This window comes from Ceratotherium simum, chromosome 1 (genome assembly GCF_057802395.1).
Source record: "Ceratotherium simum simum isolate JZ-2026a chromosome 1, ASM5780239v1, whole genome shotgun sequence".
Lineage (NCBI taxonomy): Eukaryota > Metazoa > Chordata > Mammalia > Perissodactyla > Rhinocerotidae > Ceratotherium > Ceratotherium simum.
In genome coordinates, this window is record NC_141900.1 from 74,466,954 (window position 1) to 74,487,936 (window position 20,983).

Here is a 20,983-nt window from a genome sequence, read left to right on the forward strand (position 1 = left end):
TCAACCCAAAAAAACAATAAAAAACAAACACTTAGGGCCTTGGTTTAGTAACAAGATTGGGTAAATTTGCAGAATTTCAAATTCTTGTTGAAATTATTACCACATGATTGAATTCATTTTGTATAATTTCTTGTTCTTTAAACTCTTATTAACAGACATGAGTATCTATGGAATTAACAGGCATGGGAATCTCATGGAATCCATGGATTTCGTTATTGTACCCGTACTACCTTGACCATTTATGTATGCTGTAGTTTGATTGGATGAAATTTTATTTCTACCTTGATATCTGGGACCACTTGTTTAAAAAGGTGGAATTGCAATATAATTAAAATCCCACATATTAAAGTAGGCAAATGATATATCACTTAAGTTTTCACTTACATGTTAAAGTTAATATTCTGAGATCTCTAGCAAGCAATTAAAAATTACTTTGTAAAAAGAAAGGAGTAATACCAACCTTACTGTTTTTAATTCTATGTATTAATTTTATGTCCCTCAAGTCATAGCTGAATGCTGAATTAGATGTCAGAATTGACCATTCTTATGCCTTTTCATAGAAAGTCGTATCTGCCAGAAGTCTGGAAATTCATTGACAAGGTAAGACATTCTTTATTATAATTTACTTATACTTATGTTTTCTTCGGCATGTATAACATCAGCAACAATGATTTTCAGAAATGACTTATGATAAACCTTTTTAACTTGCTTCTTAAAGAATACAAGTCATTTTTTTGAGGTGTGATTTCATTCTAAACAGACAGAAACATTATTTCCAGCACACTATATGGTATGCTAATAATTACAAATAGGAATTTTTCTCTATGAAATAAACATTTTCTCATTATAATTGGTTTTAATAAAGTGGCAAGAACCAAGACTGAGAATAAACCAGAAGTATCATGCAGATTCACGAATACTATTAACTTGATTATGCAAAATCTGTCCATGGACACACTTACATAGAAAAAGACAATAGAATAGAGGTGTTTATATATGTATTGTTAAGATTAATAGAAAGTTTATCTGAGCAACTGCATTTTGAAAGTCTAAAGGTGATATTTAAATTATCAAAGCTTTATACAAAATATCAAGAATGTGAGAACCAGAATTCACGATGACTGTCAAAAGAATATCTACCCTGAGTGCTATTAGGTCATGCGACATGGCTGTCACATGCTAAGAAAAGAACTTGCCTGTGTACAGGGTGATGTTTTAAAATATATCTTCACAAAGCTACAACTTAAGTCATCTAGGGTTTTGTTTTTTTTTTAAGATAGGTATTTTGGGCTGCACTAATACTATCCAAAAGTCAGTTAAACATAGGATATACATTTTCACCAAATATTAAAAAAAAAAAACACACAAACATTAATTCAGTTTTTTGCAGAACTACCTAAAATTCTAACGTCCCAGGTAGGGTTGTATTATTTTACTGTATCTCCTAGTTAGTACTAAAAGGATCATTTCCAGATCCGGTTTCTCATTTTGCCAGCACTGGGCTACCTCCACATAGCATGATTAGCTCTCATCTTAGAAATTGTTTAACACATTTCATGTTAAATAAAAAGGAACTGGATGATGTAATAAATGTTTTATATTCAATAAGATAATCATCATATTTCATACATTCATTCTTAGAGAGTGCCTGTTTCTATCCTTCAGAAATGACCTGCAAGTAGCCTAGCAATAATGTTAACTCTATATGGGCTTTATTCTTTGCTCAGTTAATCACACATTCAATTTACCTATCTTCCTGCCCAAGTGCATTATAATGCAAATCAATTCAAGTAGAGATGTGAGAGCTTAGGAAGCCTGGCCTGGCGAGAAAGCTTCCTTTATTTCTTGCCTTAGAGCTAGCCAAGCACCCGAGATGAAGATGAGCTTAATTAGAATTATAGAAGGATTTAAAAGTCAGTTAAAAAAATAGAAAACTATTCAAACTGAATATTCAATTCGCAACAAAGTAGAAGAAAGCCTTAGTTCCCTATGTCCAAACACCTCAAACCTCAAAGGGTCAGAGGACAGTTTTTAAGGGAAAGTGGTTCTTGGCATTCACTGCAGCCCTGGCCCAGGAAGAAAAGTACTAAACAAGTTCCACCCCATTTGCCACATGGCAGTCAGGCCAGTAAACAGGGGGCATCTTTCACCTCTCTCGCGGTTCCAGTTCTATTTCCTCAGGCCTGATGTAGCTCAGGACCGTGATACACAACACTACAGGTTCCAAAGGCCCAGGAGGCCCAGGAGATACAAGCACAAGTGTAGCAGAGTCAGAAAGCCTTAGATCTAGCTAAAGAAAACAACTTCTAATCTGACAATGTTGAAATTTGCTCAAGCCCCATGCTCCTGGAAAGTAGTGAAGGGTAAGAAACTCCACCACTCTTTTGTGTTCTGGAGACTTAGATAGGACTCATTGATGCCCTCGCCACCTTGTTTACCTGTGACAAGGCCAGACACAGACCCTCCAAATTCCAATTTTTTGCTCATAAATGATTAGCTGAACTGCTTGTTCTCATAAATCAATCAGGACAAAATTCTGGTTAACAAAAATTTGGTTAAGCTTATCTGCTTCTCTCAGAGCCCTGAAGTTTGGCCCATCCTCATCCTGAGCCAGCATACACATCCTCGTGAGAAGAGGCTGGCCTCGCAGAAGAGCATTCTCTGATCTCCTCTCCAATCCTGCCACTCTTTCATCCCACTTCCCCACACCCAGTGGTTTATCCCTCTCAATATAAAAGACCAATCTTTTTTTGCCAAATTCCTGAGACTCTCGTGGGTCTTATGGGCCAGTGTTCTCCCTATCGCAATAGTCCTTTTTCCTCCTCTTGTGATAATCATTTTGAATCGTCTTTCCTTACGAAGTCTGGATTTGTTCTTCATTTGACAAACCTTATCAATGTCCAGGGATTTTGGAAAACATTAGGTCTGCTCCTCATTCAGGGATTGGATTTCCCTAGATTTCTAGCAGTAAACCCCTAAAAGATCCTCTAGATCTGTGTTTCCAAAAATTGCACACACATTTCTCCAGGGTAATCTTCACGTGGCCAACTCTTCTAAAGAATCAGTTTTATCAATGATTTGGCAGGAGGGATTTTTTTGTGTGTTTTTAAAAGCTGTAATTGCATTTTCACAAAAGCAAAATCTATAGAATCCTAATCATGTAGGTCAGTCTTAAGAATTTTAGTAAAAAATGTAAAAATTCTAAAATATTCTGTATGAATGAAATGATCTAGCATGGTGGAAACCAATGATACGAGTATTGTAGTCATGTCACAGTTAAGGGAGCATCAAAATAGAAGCAAATTCCACCATGCTGATGTAAACTTCACAGATCTTCCTCATTAAAGGAGCTGGAAGCTGGACCAGTCTGAGCAGTTGGTTTTTGATAACTGAGTTTGTAACTTAATAAACCAGTGCTTTTATTCATTTGTTTTGTTTATACACATAAATGCACACAACACAATCATTGTCTCCCCTCAATTAGTTTAACTTCTGCCACAATTGTTCTGAAAACATAGGACTAGAGTATCCAAGGCTCCATATAATTTTAATAGTACCAATAATTCTGCTTATATAAATGTACATACATCACTCTTTACTTACCCTATAAAAGGTGAGATTATGTCTAAATTAAAATTCCAACAGTGAACATATATGAGTTCATAAAAACAGACAGAATATATGCTATGCTCAGTTTATTAAAGTATAAAAAAAGAATAAGCGAAATTTAAAACAACTGAAAATCTAGGTGTATATCAGATCAGACACTCTCTCTCACCTCCCAACAATGAACTTGGCAATGAAGATGAGGCTAAATCACCCTAATAATAATTATTTTACCAATAGCAAAAAATTGCTCCAGTTTAAAAAGGTGTAAGGTGCCCTTAGACACCTATTTAATGTATGTATTTTGTTATTTTGAGGCTAACAGGATGAAACTTTGGTATTTTTCACGTGAAACTATCCTAAACAATAACTGCATGGAAGCCTTCCTCTTTTAAAGAATTTTCAAGTTTGGAAGAAAAATCACTAGACTATTTTATAACAACAAAGAGAGAACTTGATAGGAGAAATGACATTGCAGCACAATCAAAAATGCAGATAAAGCGTTTCTTGACAATCTACAAGGCAGAGGATTTTAAGGATGCAGACTGAGGAGATTGAAAGGTATCCGCTGCAGCTGAGGAAGAAGTTAGAGGGTGGGGGGAAAGGCGTACCCCTGAGACTCAGACCCCTTGTGCAGACCAAAGACTGTGCAGTCCAAAGACTTATGTTAGAAGATTAGAAAATGTCCCCCTCTCCCCACATCCTACCATCAAGCTAATTAGACTTCAGTAACAGTAACAGTGGAGTACAGCTGGGAGAACCATGAGAGGCAGACTTTTTCTAAGGATCAGCACAAAAGAAGCACCAAAGCCAAGCAGGGAGACAAAAATAAAGTGACAGGGTGAGGGTAGGAATTTGAAGCCTCTAATGCCCATAGTTACAACAAACATCAAACACAGCCCAATTGTTGGCCAGATTAACATAAATCTTCACACTAAACACCTATTTACTCAGTTTCTACTGCCCCATACATGTTTTGCTTTCAACAGAAAATTACAAGATATGCCAAAAGGCAAGAAAAAACATAGGCTGAAGAGACAAAGCAATCACCAGAATCTTACTCAAATATGACATAGATGTTAGAATTAAAAATTTTAAGAGTTTATTTGAGGAAAAATCAATTTGAATAGGGCAGCACCTAACCAGAAGTAGTTAGGAGCGCTCCACCGACAGGGATTCAGGAAGAGAATTTTATAGAGAAAAGGTAGAAGCAAATCAAGGGAATTGTTTAATCGGCTGTGTTTGCCTTATTTGGAAAAGCCTCCTTATTTAATTAATTTAACAGAAAAAAGTAGAGAATACGCAAAACTATTTGGGCAATGTCAATAAAGACATGGAAGCCATAAGAAAGAGTCAAAAGTAAATGCCAGAAATCAGAAATACAGAAGGAGAAGTGGAGAATGCCTTGGATAGGCACAACAGAGACTCAACATAGATGAGGAAAGAATCAGCGAAGTTTAAGGTAGGTCAGTGGAAATTACCCAAACCGAAATGCAAAGAGAAAAATAACAAAACTAAAAACAAGAGAACATACATTCAAAAACTGGTACAATACCAAATGGTGTAACACTAGCATAATTGGCATACTAGAGGAAGACAGAGAGAACAGGACAGGAGACATATTTGAAGAAATATGGCGGAAGGCTTTCCAATGCAAGGGGCGCTAACTCAATCTAACTTGAAGGTTTCATCATCTAGGTTTTTGGCAGCTGCTTGGAAAGCTAGATGTCACAGCCTGTGGCATGAAAGGGCAACCCAGCCTAGGGGAGGTGCTAACCAAGACAAAGAAGGACATGGTTGGGAAAATCTGAGAAGGCACTCAAGGATTGTATCTCCAAATACTTGTTTAACTAATTTTTTAAAAAACCATTGAACATATATCTATAAGATGTAGGTTTTTAGTAAGTATAGAATTGACTAGAAAAATGCAAGTACTGTCAAGAACTGTGAAGGATCTGAGATTTTACTCTATTTCCAAGTTAACGAGTTAGCCTGCTGCAGTTTCACAGATGCTAGCGGAAGACACAAGACTCCTGAATCACAGAAAAAAGATGTTATTACTTAAGGCACAGCAAGCTGCATGAGCATCATCATGTGTGTATCAGCTTCCCTTGCCTCCCACATCTCACTGGGGTGAAGTGGAGGCATCCAAGTGGATGCTGCACCTGTAGAGGGTTTGTGTTACAGCTGAGGAATCCTGACTTTAGGGGATCACAATCTTTTATAACAGTCTACAAGGAAAAGTGCCTGACCTTTTCCCAGAGGGCAACATTACCTTTATTATACTGGACAGTAAACAAATCTATCCTTTGCTCTGATAGACACTATCTATATTCCTTCAAGGTTGTGTATTTTCCAAACATCCTTGAAAAAAATATTCCAGAACAAAGGCTGTCAGTGACTCTGCTCACAAGTTGTGCAGAAACATGACAGGACTCTGGGGAATTGTCTCCCAACCAGCAACTATGCATGCAAGAGATCAGATATGATAGGTCATAATCTAAAAGGAGGACCTGGACCGTGTTAAGGGCACCAGCACCTTGATTCAAAGCATTTTCATACTGACTCTTCGTCAGTATGAAATGGAAGAGAAGTGTTGATGAAAATAATTTTTAAAAAGTAGTTTAAACAGACATTATATTTATAAATAGTTTTAATGAAATGAGAATGACTTTGCAAGATTGTTTTAGAATTTTAGAAGTCAGAATTGCTTCGCGGGGAAAAAGAGGACAATGTTAAAAAAAAATCTTGATAAGATGATTGAGTTTATTGTTTACTCATGAAGACTGTCTTTCAAAGTTGCTTATTTCAATTTTTTAAGGCTAAACACTTTCAATGCATAGCTAAAAGGAGACAAAATTCTTGAGTTTTATGTTCATAATTCAAATAAGAACACATTTTGGCAGTTGAATGCATAGGGTTTACCATGGAGATTGAGTCATTTAAAATCCTAGTTAATTTTCAGAGGATAAAAATTACAATATTTATAACAACAACAAAAACAATTAGCCATCATTGTTCTTCATGGAATATGTCCTTTGGTCACTAGGGTTTTAGAAACCCCTTTCTTTCTACCACCTGAAACCAACTTAATCTAGAAACAAAAATATGGTTACCCAAATGTCCACCAACAGTAACTTGAAATAATTCCATGTACCGCTTTGGAAGCGAGCCTGGGTGGTCTAGTTGTTAAGATTCGTATTCTCACTGCCACAGCCTGGGTTCATTTCCCAGTCAGAGAACCACATGTCCTGTGTGTTGGTTGTCATACTGTGGACATTGCATGTTGCTGTGATTCTGAAAGCTGTGCCGTTGGTATTTACCACCAGTGGAGCATCCAGACTAAGACAGACTAGGAAGACGGAACTGGCCGCCCACTTCTGAAAAACTGGCCATGAAAACCCTACAAGTAGCAGTGGAGCATTATCTGATAGAGCGCCAGAAGGTGAGAGGATGGCGCAAAAAGACCAGGCAGGGGTCCGCTGTGTTGTACACAGGGTCACTAGGAGTCGGAATCGCCTTGACGGTACTAACAACAAAAACTCCTTTGGAGGATCTCTTCTCAGTGATGCCCATTATTGTGCTGGATATCCACACACTGATGTAAATTCAGGTTCCCCAAGTGTTTGATACCGACACAGAGAAAAGAAATTCCCTGGATGCTATATCTGATATACAGTGTTAATTATCTATCTATTTAAAAAAATAAGAGCTTCCACTCTTCAAAATCTGTTGAAATCTGAAATTTTTAACCATAGCAAAAGTGGTTTGAAATTATATTCAGACATACTACTTATCATGGAAAGGCTCTGTAAAAATTAAAATACTGGCAATACGCATTCGAATACGGGTATAAATGACGACAGCTGAGTAAACAATCAATATATATTTAGCAAGAACTAGTAGGTTGTGGGTACCATGCAAAGAGCTGAACAAAAAATCTACACTAAAACATTTACCGTGTGTGAAAGATATTACCTTGTGCTTCACTGAGTATGGCTGAGATTCACTTTCCTTATCTGTAAAGTTCAAAATTAGAAAAAATGACGTGATGTTTCTTCCACATCTAAGGCCCTTTGCACCGTGTACCCACTTGGCCTGAGCTTATGTGCCATATTAGTCCTTCCAAATTATAAGAAGTCATCAGTGTTTGTATTTAGTACCCTCTCGCCTGCCCCATTCTTCTCCCAGCCCCTTCTCTCCGATGCTCAGGGCCAACGTGCTATCTAGGTTCTCTGTATTTTGTCAACCCTGTGCAAGTCTTGGGACATTCTAGTTTCTGGACCTTTCCCATACCCACTTGCTTATTAAAATTTTAAAGTCCATATTTCCATATATGTTGAATATTTTGTTTTCTATTGGCCAAAGTGGTGAAAGATTATGAGGAAAATTAGTCCAGCTGTAAGTTTTAATACCTAATATGGAATTTATATATTACATTCCCCAGTGGAATTTTTATTTTAACAGTGAATTCTTAAAAATGCACTTTCTAAATTCAAAGGAATATGAGTCATTTTATCCATTATTATCATTTATCTGAACGTAGGGGAAATTTTGTAATATGCTCAATATAACAAGGTAAAGAAAAGATGCATTTGGCTTTTATAATGTAGGATCGAGTCATCCTGAGATAATACTCCCCCCAGCAAATAGACTTTGCTGGGAGCTGGCATTCATTTTAAGAGGCAGAATGAATCCTTTTTAATTATACGTAACAATGAATCCAGGCAGTGTGCTATAGTTGAAAAACATGGAATTTGAAAAAAAACAACATTGACAAACACCATTCACTATTAGTATGCCTTAAATCTTATTTGTTTTTACCCTTCTTTCTTCCATTTCTCTCATCAGTAAGATTTAGAAAGGAATAATATTTGACCTATCATGTGAATCAAATATGATAAGCTGGCACATCACACAAAAGTCGATGGGGGGTGGGGAGTGGAGAAGTGGATATTACTAAGTGGAAGAAATTTGGAGGATGAAAACATAGAGTATGGTAAAAAAAAAAAAAATAGAAAAGAAAAAAGACAAGAAAATGCTACAGGGGAGTAAAAACAAAAAATGTTCCAAATTTATTTTCCCAGAAAAACAGTAGGGAAGCATCCACAATCTCATTCTAACTTCTCATGATGATGGTTCTTAACCAAAGATGTCCCTCAGCATCACTTGGGAGTTTTTCCAAAATGCACACCTTGGTGAAGAACAGCCATGGGGCACATCGTGAATATTAACTCAGGAGCTGCTGCAGTGTATCTGTCTTCAGTGGTACTTGTGTATTCGCGTGCTGTGAGACTAGAGCAGTATTGGCAGCAATGTGGAATTTCAGTGAGGAAAATTCCTAACCAACTTTGAATCTGCTTTCCCTGGATTAAATATAGTTCAAGTCACAATATATGTCAAAGGCCTGAATGAGTAACAGGCAATGAGTTTTACATAGGGATTGGTGCTTCATTAAATAGAGTACCACAAATTTTAAAAATATATTTTTGAAATGTGATTCCACTTCTTCTATCCAAACTAAATTTTTCATTGAAATATTGTTCCTACTGTGAAGAACTTTGCTCTCAGGAATCACATCATGTGGGATATTAACTTCTTGTGGGTGTCATTTACTAAGACATTCAGTTGCAAAAACTGTCACTTTACCATCTAATAATTATGGCTTTTCCTATTCAGCATATAGTTGATAGTTTACTTGCAGAATGTGAATTGTTCACCTTTTGTCTCCAGCAGCTAGAGCTGTTGAATTTTCCATTATAATCTAAATCTAAAGGACCAATTTTTAAAAAATTCTTAATATCCCAAGGCACCTTGCTTCTTTAGACATGAATATTAAATAGGGTGAAAGCTTAAAACCCTTGGTGGCATGTCCCGTCAAGAGAGGCCACACGAGGACAGTCAAAATACAACCAGCCAACTCACATTCTATTGTGGGATTAATTAGCTGTGAGCTACAGAGTCAGTGCTATAGCGAAGGTACTTTTCCATAGAGCTTTTGTCACATGCTTCTGTCAGGTCCATTTACTTTTTTTCTCACTCTCAAGCCATAGTTTGAGGAAAAAGCAGCTGGACGTGGTGGAAGGAGCAGGAGACAGAGGAGGAGGGTTCTGGATGATCCCACTCTCTTTACATTACACTTTGCCCAGACAGCTACTGACTAGCTACTTCCTCTGAGAAAGTCTTTCTCTGTTTCCAGATTGACACCATTAGAGGAAGCTATTCTTAACCCCCAGATCAAGTAAGCTGGCTAAAAATGAAACAGAAATCTTTTAAGTTAGAAAATTTTATATCATTGTCAGTTTGGTAAAAAGAACACTCTCCATCTAGCAGAGAGAAAAAACTCCTTTTCAAACTCTTATGATGTTTTTTGAGTATGTTGCTCAGAACTGAAGAAAGGGCTCATTTCTTGACTCTCGCCGTGATTTTTACTGAGATTTATATTCAATGACACCTGAAGATTACACCTGACACTAGTGTAGGCCAAATCCTGCTGCATGAACCATAAAAAAAGAATGATTGTAGATGAATCAGAGGGCTAATTAGAAAGTCTTACTCCTCTGCCCAGCCGGCTACTCTTGGTTTCAGTTACTTTCTTTGGGGTCATGTCTTCCCTTTTTGTTCTACACCTTGCTATCGTTTATAAAATTTTTAAATTCATTTTCTCCAAAATAAAATAATGTAATAAAAATGAGATTATTGAAGAACTATGTGTTTTTCTGAGCCACCAATTAGCATTATTATTTTTTAATTGGTACATTTCTATTTCTATCAGACCATGCCAGTAGGATGATTGCATCATGTTTCAAAGCTTTCAGTAACATTGTTTGATAGTTAAAACTTTTTCTTCTTTGGTTAAGAGATTTAAATTTATGGTTTTTGTGTTCCAGAAAGCTCTACATGCTCTGATTTTATTTGTTATAGAGCAGATTATTTCCCAGGAGTCTTCAAATATTGTCCTACTCCTAAATGACTATACTAATTGCAGATTTTGTGGGTTTTTGTCATACCCTACTCAGGCAGGCATTCATTTTTAAAATGCATGTAGTTTCAGAAAACTACAGCGATGAGAATATATGATTGAACTAAGGATTCCACTGACAAAGAGTCAAGCCAAACTACATTGTCATTTAATTGAATGTACTCTGGTAGCTAAACTCTGAGCATCATGTAACATAAAATTATTGATTAAAATGCAATCACAATGATTGTGAAAACTGCCTTTTTGCTTTTTGAAGTAATATCTTTTACTGAAACTAATGGGTTACTGGCATTAAAAAATGTCAGCTATTCTGTGAATATATCTACATTAACCCATTTTCTCTGTTGTACATGAATCACAACTGTCTTCAAAATGCTCTCTTTCTCTAGGCTTTTGAAGGCAACTAAGTCACTAATAATAAAGTGAATACTTCACTTTTGTGAAAGGAAGATTCAGAAACAATATCAAGTTGAAAAGAAAAGAAGTTGGTTTGTACAGAATTGAGAATGTCCAATTAGCTAGAAAAAAACCCATAAGAGGCATTTAAAGGAAACAAAAAAGCAAGGTTAGCAAGTGTACATTAATTCCTGGTGCAAAAAGAGCTGTATTTTCTCTTCATTATCATGTATACAAAAATAATGAAATATCCTCTACCAACAGCATTGCAAAAGTCAGGGATAATGTTTTCATTATGGTAGCAATAACTTTCAGGAAATGCTCAAGGTTTCATTTAATTTGGGGACTAGAACCAGGCAGAGCAATCCTTTTATTTTTTGTTATCTAAAGGTGCAAAGTGTGTGTTTTTTCTGACTGTGGGACATATTGTGTGTCTGTTCAAACTGTAGTAGGACCAAGGGTCAGCTTTTCTTCCAAGGTCTCTAGGTGCAGGCAGATCTCTGTCCCTAATGCATGGATTTGACAACATTTTTTTTAAAATTAATTTAATTTAAGTTGATATTTTATTTGATCAGTTTTATTTATGGGAGTTAAAAGAGGTATTAGTTAATACATACAAACCTCCTTAATTTCTGGCTTTAAAAATTGAACCACAGGATTCTGAATCTTATGAGTTAATATCCATGCAGAGGATTTGTGAAACCTCTAGGATTGCAATTTACTGTTACATGTCCAAAATATTTTTTTGTCTTTATAAGCTTATTTACTGAGATCAGGAACCAAGATTCATCAAAATTATACATACCAGGTTTTGTCTATAGAATCTATAACCTATAGAACATATGACCGATCCTTTCTTAAAGATTCTCAAGTTTGGCGATATTCTTGATCTATCTGTCGGAAAGTAATATTCTTGACTATCTGTGAATTTGGGATTATATGTGTCACAGAGAAAATTATAGGTATAATTTTAACACATGAAGCATGGTTCTCATTTCTTATACAGAGATTGTCATACCTAATTAAACAAGATCTTTGTCATGGTAGGGTTGTAAGTTTTTTTTAACATTTTTGGGGGGGGAAGAGTCTCATTGAACCTATGTAAATAACTACATAGTCAGGAAAAGTACAGGAACTCAGTAAAGACACTTTACTGAGTGTAAGATTTAACTATTGCTATAAGTAATCTTGTAGACAGGACCCATAGATATGTCTTTTTTTTTTTTTTTGAGGTAATACACACACAATAAAGTGCTTAAAGCATTCTAATATTAAGTGTATGCTTAATATGAATTTTTATGCAAGTATAACACACAACCGCCACTCAAAGCAAGATGCAGACCCTTTCTAGCCCTTCAAAATTTCTCTCTTGTTTTTTCTCAGTTAATTCCTCCACCCAGAGGCAATGAATATTCTGACTTCTATAACCATGGATTAGTTTTGCATGTTTTTTAGCTTCATATAAATAGACACATGGAGTATAGGCATAAAGTTGCTCATGATTTCTCTTCATTATCCTTTTGTTGTCTGTAGACTCTTCAAAGTCCTCTTTTTACAGCTTTATCAATTTTTTAAAAATCCTTTCAAGGAACCAAGTTTCAGATTTGTCAAGTTTCTCTATTGTTTTTCTCTTTCATTGATTTCTTCTCCTATTATTTCCTTCCACTTTTGTTTGTTTGTTTAATTTGCTCTTCTTTTCAAGGCTTTTTGTGCTGGGATATTAGATAATTGATTTCAAAACCTTTATTCTTTCCAATATATGTATTTAAAGTTACAATGTTCCCTCTTAGCACTGCTTTAGCTGGATACCACATATTTTAATATGTTGTGTTATTCATTTTCATCTATATCAGATTATATTCTACTTTCCTAAGTGATTTTTTTAATAAAATCAATATTTAAATGTGTATAACTTAATTTCCAAATATTCAGGGATTTTCAGATATCTTATTGTTACTGATTTCTAAATTAATTCCACTGTGGTCAGAGAATATGTATCTGAGAAATGCATAGGTGAATATTCTTTGTAGGTGAGAGATACAAATGAGAAAAGGAATAATTGAAATGAATCCACTGATTTCAAGAGGGTGACAAGAGTGACGGAGGCTAGGTAGTGGCATTTGTTTCTTCTGCCTTCTTTTGTTTCTGATTACAGTTCTTTGAAATTTATTGAGATTGTTTCATGGCCAGCACATGGTATATCTTGGTGATTATTCTACATACGCTTGAAAAAAAATATTTATTTTGAAGTTGTTTTGTGTAGCGTTCTCTAAATGTCATTTGGTCAAGTTTGTTAATATATTTGTTAAAACCTTCTTTACTCTTAACGACAATTTTTTCCTGCTTGTTCTATAAATTACTGAGAATGGAGTGTCAAATTCTCCAACTATGAACATGGATTTATCTATTTCTTTTTATATCTGACAATCATTGCTTCCATCTTGCTCTTTGTTTACTGTTTTCCTCATGATTTTTGTTTCTCTTTTCCTACTTCCTTTTGTATTAATTGAGCTTGTTTTAGTATTCCATTTACCTCCTATCTTGGATTTTTAGCAATAAGTCTGTTTTATTGCTTTTAGTCTCTGGGGATAATAATGTACATCCTTAATGTATTACAATCTAACCTGAATTATGTTTACACTAATTCGCATTTAATGTAAGAAACTTACAATACCCCCTGCCATTTTTGCTACTGTTATCATATATTTACTTCTCCGTATGTCATAAACCCCACTATACATTGCTAGAATTTTACTTTAGAGAGTCAATACCCTTTTAAAAAATTTAAGAAAAAGCTTTTATATATACTCACATATTTCTGGTACTCTTATTCTTCCTTGTAGATCAAGGTTTCCGACTGGTGGTGTTTCCCTTGAGCCTGTAGAACTTCCATGGTGTCATCAAGGTAATAGAGCAACATAGTGCCTTGTGGTAAGGTGAGAAGGTCACGGTGCCTGCGTACTAACTTATGAAAAGAGCCAAAGAGCTAGCATAACCCTACAGTAAGACAGGGAAGACATACTTCAGTCCCTGTCAGGTAAATTCAAACTGCTTCTGATGTTCTTTGCTCATTGATAGAAAGAAAAATGCGTTATCTGTCAAAATTACTAGAGGCACACCAGTGGCAAAGGGCAACATTGATTTTTCTCCACTAAAGAACTCACATCTGAAACAGCAGCTACATGTGGAATTACCATCTGATCAAGCTTACAATAATCCACTGTCATTCTCTATGATTCATCCAGATGAATTAAATAAGATGATAGGAATTAACGCCCCTGTATTTTCCAGGTCCTTGAGAGCAGTACTGATATCTCTAATTTACCCGAGGATGCTATTGTTTTGGTTTACTTTCAGTGTGATGGAGAAGCTCCGGTAGCTTCTACTTCCTATGATGATGGTTCTGACTCTATGGGTCAAAGAGTCAGAGTGGGGCTTCTGCCAATTTCTAGTTGTACCTATTTCAATATTACAGTCAAAGGTGCAAAAGTAACTATAGGATGATGCTACAGACCCACTGAGACAGCTGCGAGATAAACACAGACCAAAATTCCATTTTTCATCTGACCCCACAAGCCACCACTCTGTCCAGTGATGTTCTTTGTCTCCAAGGATTAATGCTAGTTCAGAGCCAATGTCCCATAACCCTGAAAGGTCCAGGTATTTTCTTTTACTCTGTGCTCAGTCACTCTGGTAAATAGCTACAAGTGGAGGAAGATTTATAGTAATAAATTTATATATATATAATGTATTTGCAAGATCTCCCCTCAACAATATCTACTTTCCCAGTAATTCAGTTCTGGGAATTGCATGGGAGATATAACTCTCTTTCATGGAACTTAAGTCAAGGTTTTTTCACCAAACCTAAAGTTATATTCATTAAAAAGATCAAGTAGTGCCTCAATGTACCTTTCATCTATTTCAATCTTAGAGATCCCATAATCCATTAGCCACTAGCAAAGATCCCCATGGATGAAACAATTCTCACTCCTGTTCCCATATTGTGTCTGTCATAGTAACTCGGCTTTCATTGTCTCTGGCAGTAAAACACTGCCATGAGGATTTCATAACTCCTATTGAAATGGAGGAGGGGAGAATAGTTAGAAGGTGAGTGAGTAGATTGCACATGACACATCTATTCCAACACCCCTGACTCCCTAGGTATTGGTTTCCTTCTTGTACATAATATCAAGGAGTGTTCATTTCATTTAGTGTAGATCACAGTTGAATTCTACTTTTAGTTAACCAGCTAAGGAACCACTCTTAACTACTCAAGCTAGCACACTGAATCTAGAATCTTTGGCAAATGACCCTAGTGATAAATTTTGCCTTATTTAAATATTCGTTATTTCTCTGTGGTCTATCTATCACTGAGGAATCCACGTACATATTCCCCAGGTTTTTGCCAATACAAATTAGCTCAGATTTGAATTCTTTTGGCTTGTGAGTTTTCTATTCTTGGTTTTATTTTGCAATTGGTCCCCTTGGACATGCTGAGATCTGGCTCTGGCTGGAAGATTGGAGGTTGTGGGGCATAGTAATGGTAAAGCATAAGGATAACAAGCAATAACTTGCAGTGGAGTTATTTTAGGACCTCCAAACAAGGTAAACCAGCCTTCAGACTGGCAGGTGTGGCTGCTTCTGTTCAGGACAGTTTGGGGTTGGGATACTGAGTCATCTGAATCTTTCCACACGTCACTATTCCAATTCTGAGAGCCCTATTTTTTTTTTTCCAAATTGAAGCCCTAGCCTTCACATAAAAAAATATAGCTGTAATTCAATCTATATTGTAGATGCTCCAACTTGTAGACTCAGATTCTGTGTGTAAATTTGAGCTACAAGAGATGTAATGTTCTTTTCCTCTGATGCTGCCTTGAGCTGAGAATGTGGAGTCCTGAGCTTGTCATGTTCTTCCTTTATCTCTCAAGTACAGTTAAACACAGTCAGGCTATCCAAAGTTTTTGGATTCTTCACACACATCGTTCTGTGATGTACCAGTTGCCATGTGATCTGCCAAAGTCATGCCTTTAACAGACACTTTATTCCAGCCAACCATTTCTTTCTAAGGAACTGTTTTGCAATGGTTGACAAAGACTACTTGTATTCTATACTCTGCTTGTAACCAGATCCTCACACTGTCAAATCCAATTAGGTCAAATGACCCATTCCAGACTCTAGTGGTCCTCTTTTTAAAAGTCTTTTGCCTCGAACATAACAAATATTATATCAGTCAGAGTTGAGTTGCAAAAATCACAAAACAACCTAGCTATTTTTTTTAACTCATAAGGAATTTATGAGAAATTGGGGCTTTGCAAAATTGATGAAAGTGTTAGAAGACTCTAGGCTAGATCTCCAGAAATTATTACTTGAAAAACATCACAGAATGGACCAAACCAAGAAACTTTTACCTGTGACACAATCTGGAAGTTGAAGTATCGGGAAACTACTCTACGAGCTATTAGCTTGAAGACGTCACTGCATTCACTGCAAATTATGAAACAGAAACCTGCCCCAGTCTGTTTTCACTGGGAGGACAATATCTTGGAAGTGATCAATGAATTCATCAAGAAGTTGCTGCCAGAATTTTAGCCTCCAGAATTATACTACATTTGCTGCATTTGTACTAGAAAATAGGATTTCTCACTTGCTGCTACCTTATCTCAGTTTAAAATCCATGTCAGTATGAAAGTACATAATTTGTAAAATCTAAATCACATCCACAAACCAGTCTGCATGGAATTCTGGGAAATATAGCTTTTATCGTTATAGTCTCTGTTGAACAGAAGGACACATTAGATGCTGAGCAAGATGATTTAGCATATTCGGCACAAGCACTTTTCTGTCTTCCTCAGTATTTGAACTGAGGATCACACCCTTCTCCTTGAAACATCATCCTTTCTTGTGTTCTGGGATACTATTAGCTCAGGTTTCCTCTCACCTCTGAAATACATCCTTTTCTTCTCCACTGCTGTCTTATTTTCCTCTACTTACTACCCAATAATAGAAGTTTCACAGGCCTCCATCTCAGTCTACCATTTCTTCTCTTTCTCCAGATAATCACATGCATTTATCACAATTCAATATGTCCGACTCAGTAGGCTATCAGAGTTTTAGTTTAGCACATCTAATTGTCTACCAGATATCTCCAGCTCCATGTCTCTTCAAGGTCCCTGAATTTAACTGTGCAAAAGTGAACTGTTGAATCTTCTCCTATCGTGCCCATCTTATTTAAAGCTACTCTACGCCATGGTTATTACTTTACAACAACTAGACCCATCTTTCAGTTCCAAAACAGATCTAGCTCTTTTCCATTCCAAGGCCTTTTTACATACTCTCCTGGATTTTTGCATGGCTGGTTCGTTTACATCTTTTTGGTCTCATCTAAAATTTCATTTTCTTCATGAGATCAAAGAAGTTTCTGGCCACTTTAACTAAATGAGTAACTCCATTATTCTCTACCACAGAAATTTTTGACTGCTTTCATTTCCCTTATTTTGAGTTTTTTACTTGTTTATAATGTGTCTCCCCAATTCTACTGCAAGAAGTGGGTAACGAATTGATCAATTGTGTTCAATATTACATACCTGGTACCAAGCATAGTATGTAGACTACAGTTGATTTTTAATATTTGTTGGATAAATGAAAAGCAGTGAGAATAGAAAAAGTAAAGATTTCTCTAGATACTAAGTCTATCTTCTCCAAAGTAATACATTATTATAAAATAAAAATGCCAATATTTGTTGCTCTTTTTTAAAAAAATATTCATCCAGTTTTCAAATGAGTCTTTCTAATGGTCTTTCTTCTCTTCCTATGTTATTCATTTCACATGCCAGGACAACCTATGCATTTCTTTCCTACTTGAGTCTAGGGGATTCATTTTATTGTCAGAATTAAAAGTCTTTACAATTGGATGTTTCTTACTATGTATCTTTGTTCATTAATACAATGCTATTAAATTGTTTTTTATCTGAACATAGAATTGTCAAAAACTGTGAAGGGTCTAAGTATTCTCTCTGCTTGCAAGGGACAATTTTATAGGTGCTGGCAAAAGAACAAGACACTTGAGTCAGAGAAAAATGATAGTTTATTACTCACAACAATAGCAGTAGCCAGAATATGATCATTTTCTTATTCTGGTTTTCCTATTCTCCATAGGGCAATGCAGTGAGGCTAGAGGATGCCTGCACATGTAATGGGTTGCGGGAAAGAGACCCTGAACTCCTCAAGCCTGATCTAAAATGGGGAATAAACAACATGCCTGACTTTCACCGTGGAGGGAGACATTATATATACTGGATAGTAAACAAACCTGCCATTTTCTCCAGAGGGAAGCATTATCTCTATTTTCCAAGGCTGCTCTGTATACAAGCATCCTTGATAAGATTATTGGTGGTTCTGCTTGCAAGACATGAAGAAATGTGAGACCTATGGAGAATCATAAAACATTTAGTAACTAAGTAATTATTGTAAGCAATTCTCTCATTAAACTGTAAAGTATAAACCATTCATTCATTCATCAACACATATTTATTGAGGATCTATTATACTGCAGACATATAACCATTAAAAAAAAGGGACACAACCTCTGGTATTATAGAACTTCCATTCTTTTATGGAATATAGATAAAAACAAATAAAAAACAAATACATAATACAATATATTATGGTATGATAAGGTATATGGTATGGTGTGACGTAATATAACATAACAAAACAATACCAGGTAGTATGATAATTAAATGTGCCTATGGATCCATTTTGCTCTTAAGGATATCAGGGATAATATTTTTTTTAAATAGAAAAGATTCTTTCCAAGCCAAAGCAAATTCTGAAAGTATATTCCCATTGCTGATTCTTTATGCTTTACTCCCTTCTTAAAAAAACTGACGTTTATAAATATTATTTCATATTTCATTAATTAAACTATTTTGTATTAAACATAAAGCACATTAGTGTGCTGTAATGTCAAACGACTAAGTGGAAAATAAATATGAAAATCTTAAAACCAATTAATAATTTACCTGCATTCCTTGTGAACTTTAAATAGTTAATACTGCCTGACTGTGCCTCGTGTCAGAGTGCATCCTCCTTTGCGAGGCCGGGCTGGCCATACCACCCACATGCTTTTGATCATTACCTAGATATGCAGTGGTCATGTCAGTAGCTAATTGCCCACGTTACTCTCCTCATTTTTCTTGTTAAAGAGAGATTTTTAAAATGAGCTCAATATATCAGCCTTTTTAACGGAATTATTAATAATAGGTATACTCTCATTTATTATTTGGTCTTTTTTCTCCTGAGCTCTTCTTTCTCCGTTAAATCTGTAAAGCTTCTGGAAGATGTTAGAAATCATTTTGCTCTCACTTTACTTTGCTGACCTTTTTACCTAAAACTACAACAAATACAAATCCTTACAGTTTATTCTTTCTTAGTTGTTCTGGCCTGAAGTTGACCTACTTTGCCAAATGTATTTATTTGAATGTTAAACCTTAAAATTAAGCACCTATTGACCATAAGCAGAAAGAAATAAGACTTTTTTAATGGATAAAGTACGAAATGTGAAATAAACTCAGCAAAGCATAGGATCAACAACAATAAAAACATTCAATGATCTAAGTGGAAACCTGGCTATAAGATCTTAGAAGCAAAGTTCAAGGAAACATGAACTTTTAAAAAAAATCATTTCATTATATTCCCCAAACAGGCATTTTTCTCCTGGAGCTAAAGTCTAAAAGGAATTTCCCCTTTGAAACATTATATAGGAACATTGAAAAATATAAGTATGTGATTTTCACCAAGTTACTTAACTTTCCCACCTCATGCTCCTCATCTGCAAAATGGCTTAAATGTTGTATACCTTCCAAGGTTGGTGTGACAATGAATTACAAAACTGATTTTTTATTCAACAAATATTTACCAAGTTGCTTAGTATTTCAGGCACAGTTCTAGGTATTGAAGATAAGCAGTGGACCAAAAATCAGTGTCTGCCCTCATGAGTTTATGTTCAACAAGAAAAGGGAGAAAATAAACAATGAAAAGATTATAGCATGTCAGATAATAGTAAGTGCTTTGAAGAAAAACAGTGGGAGCTAAGGCGAAGATGGAAAGGTATGAGTTTTAAATAAGCTACTCAGGCAAAAACTCTTTAAGAAGGTGGCATTTGACCAGAGATTTGAATGAATTAAGGGAGAGAGCCACGAAAAGATCTGGAGAAGGAGGATTTCTGCAAGAGGGAATGGAAAGAATAATGTCCTTGAAGTAGGAATGAAAACAGTAGATTTGGGCAATGATGATAATGCTAGCTGGCTAAAAAAGAAGAAGTGAAGCAAAGAATGACTAGAGGAAGTGATCAGAGACAGGCTAGGGCTAAATGAAGTAGACCCTTTTCGTCTATGGAAAGCAGTTTGGATTTTATTCTGAATAGAATGGAAACCATTGGTGAGCTTTGAGCTGTGACGTGACTTCATTTCCTTTTTTTAAAAAGGTCACTAGGTTAGCTCTGTTGAGAATTGACTGGAGCAGAGCAAGAATAGACCTGTGGAATGTTGATAATTAGCTTTTAGAGCAGCTTAAGAGACTTAGCCTATGATGGTTGGCTAAGATTGTGGGAAGTGGTCAAATTTATGATATCTTTTGAGCGTAAATGTGAGATCTGATGCTGATGGACCTGATGTGATGTATGATGGAGCGAGGATTCAAGCATGACTCTATGGAGAAGCAGGTTTCCAGAGGGGAATCCACAGTTCTACTTTAGATATTTTAAGTTAGGCATACCCATCATTCATTCAAGTGGAGATGGCATGAAGGCAGTTGAATATACCAATCTGTAGCTCAGGCAAGAGTCAGGGCTATAGGCGGCATCTGAAGCCATAGAATTATTATCAGCTAATGAGTAAACACACATAGATAAGAGAAGTGGATGAAGAACTTAGCATTGGGGCACTCCAACATTTAGCCTTGGGGCACAAGGATAGAAGGAATACAAGACACCTGAAAAAG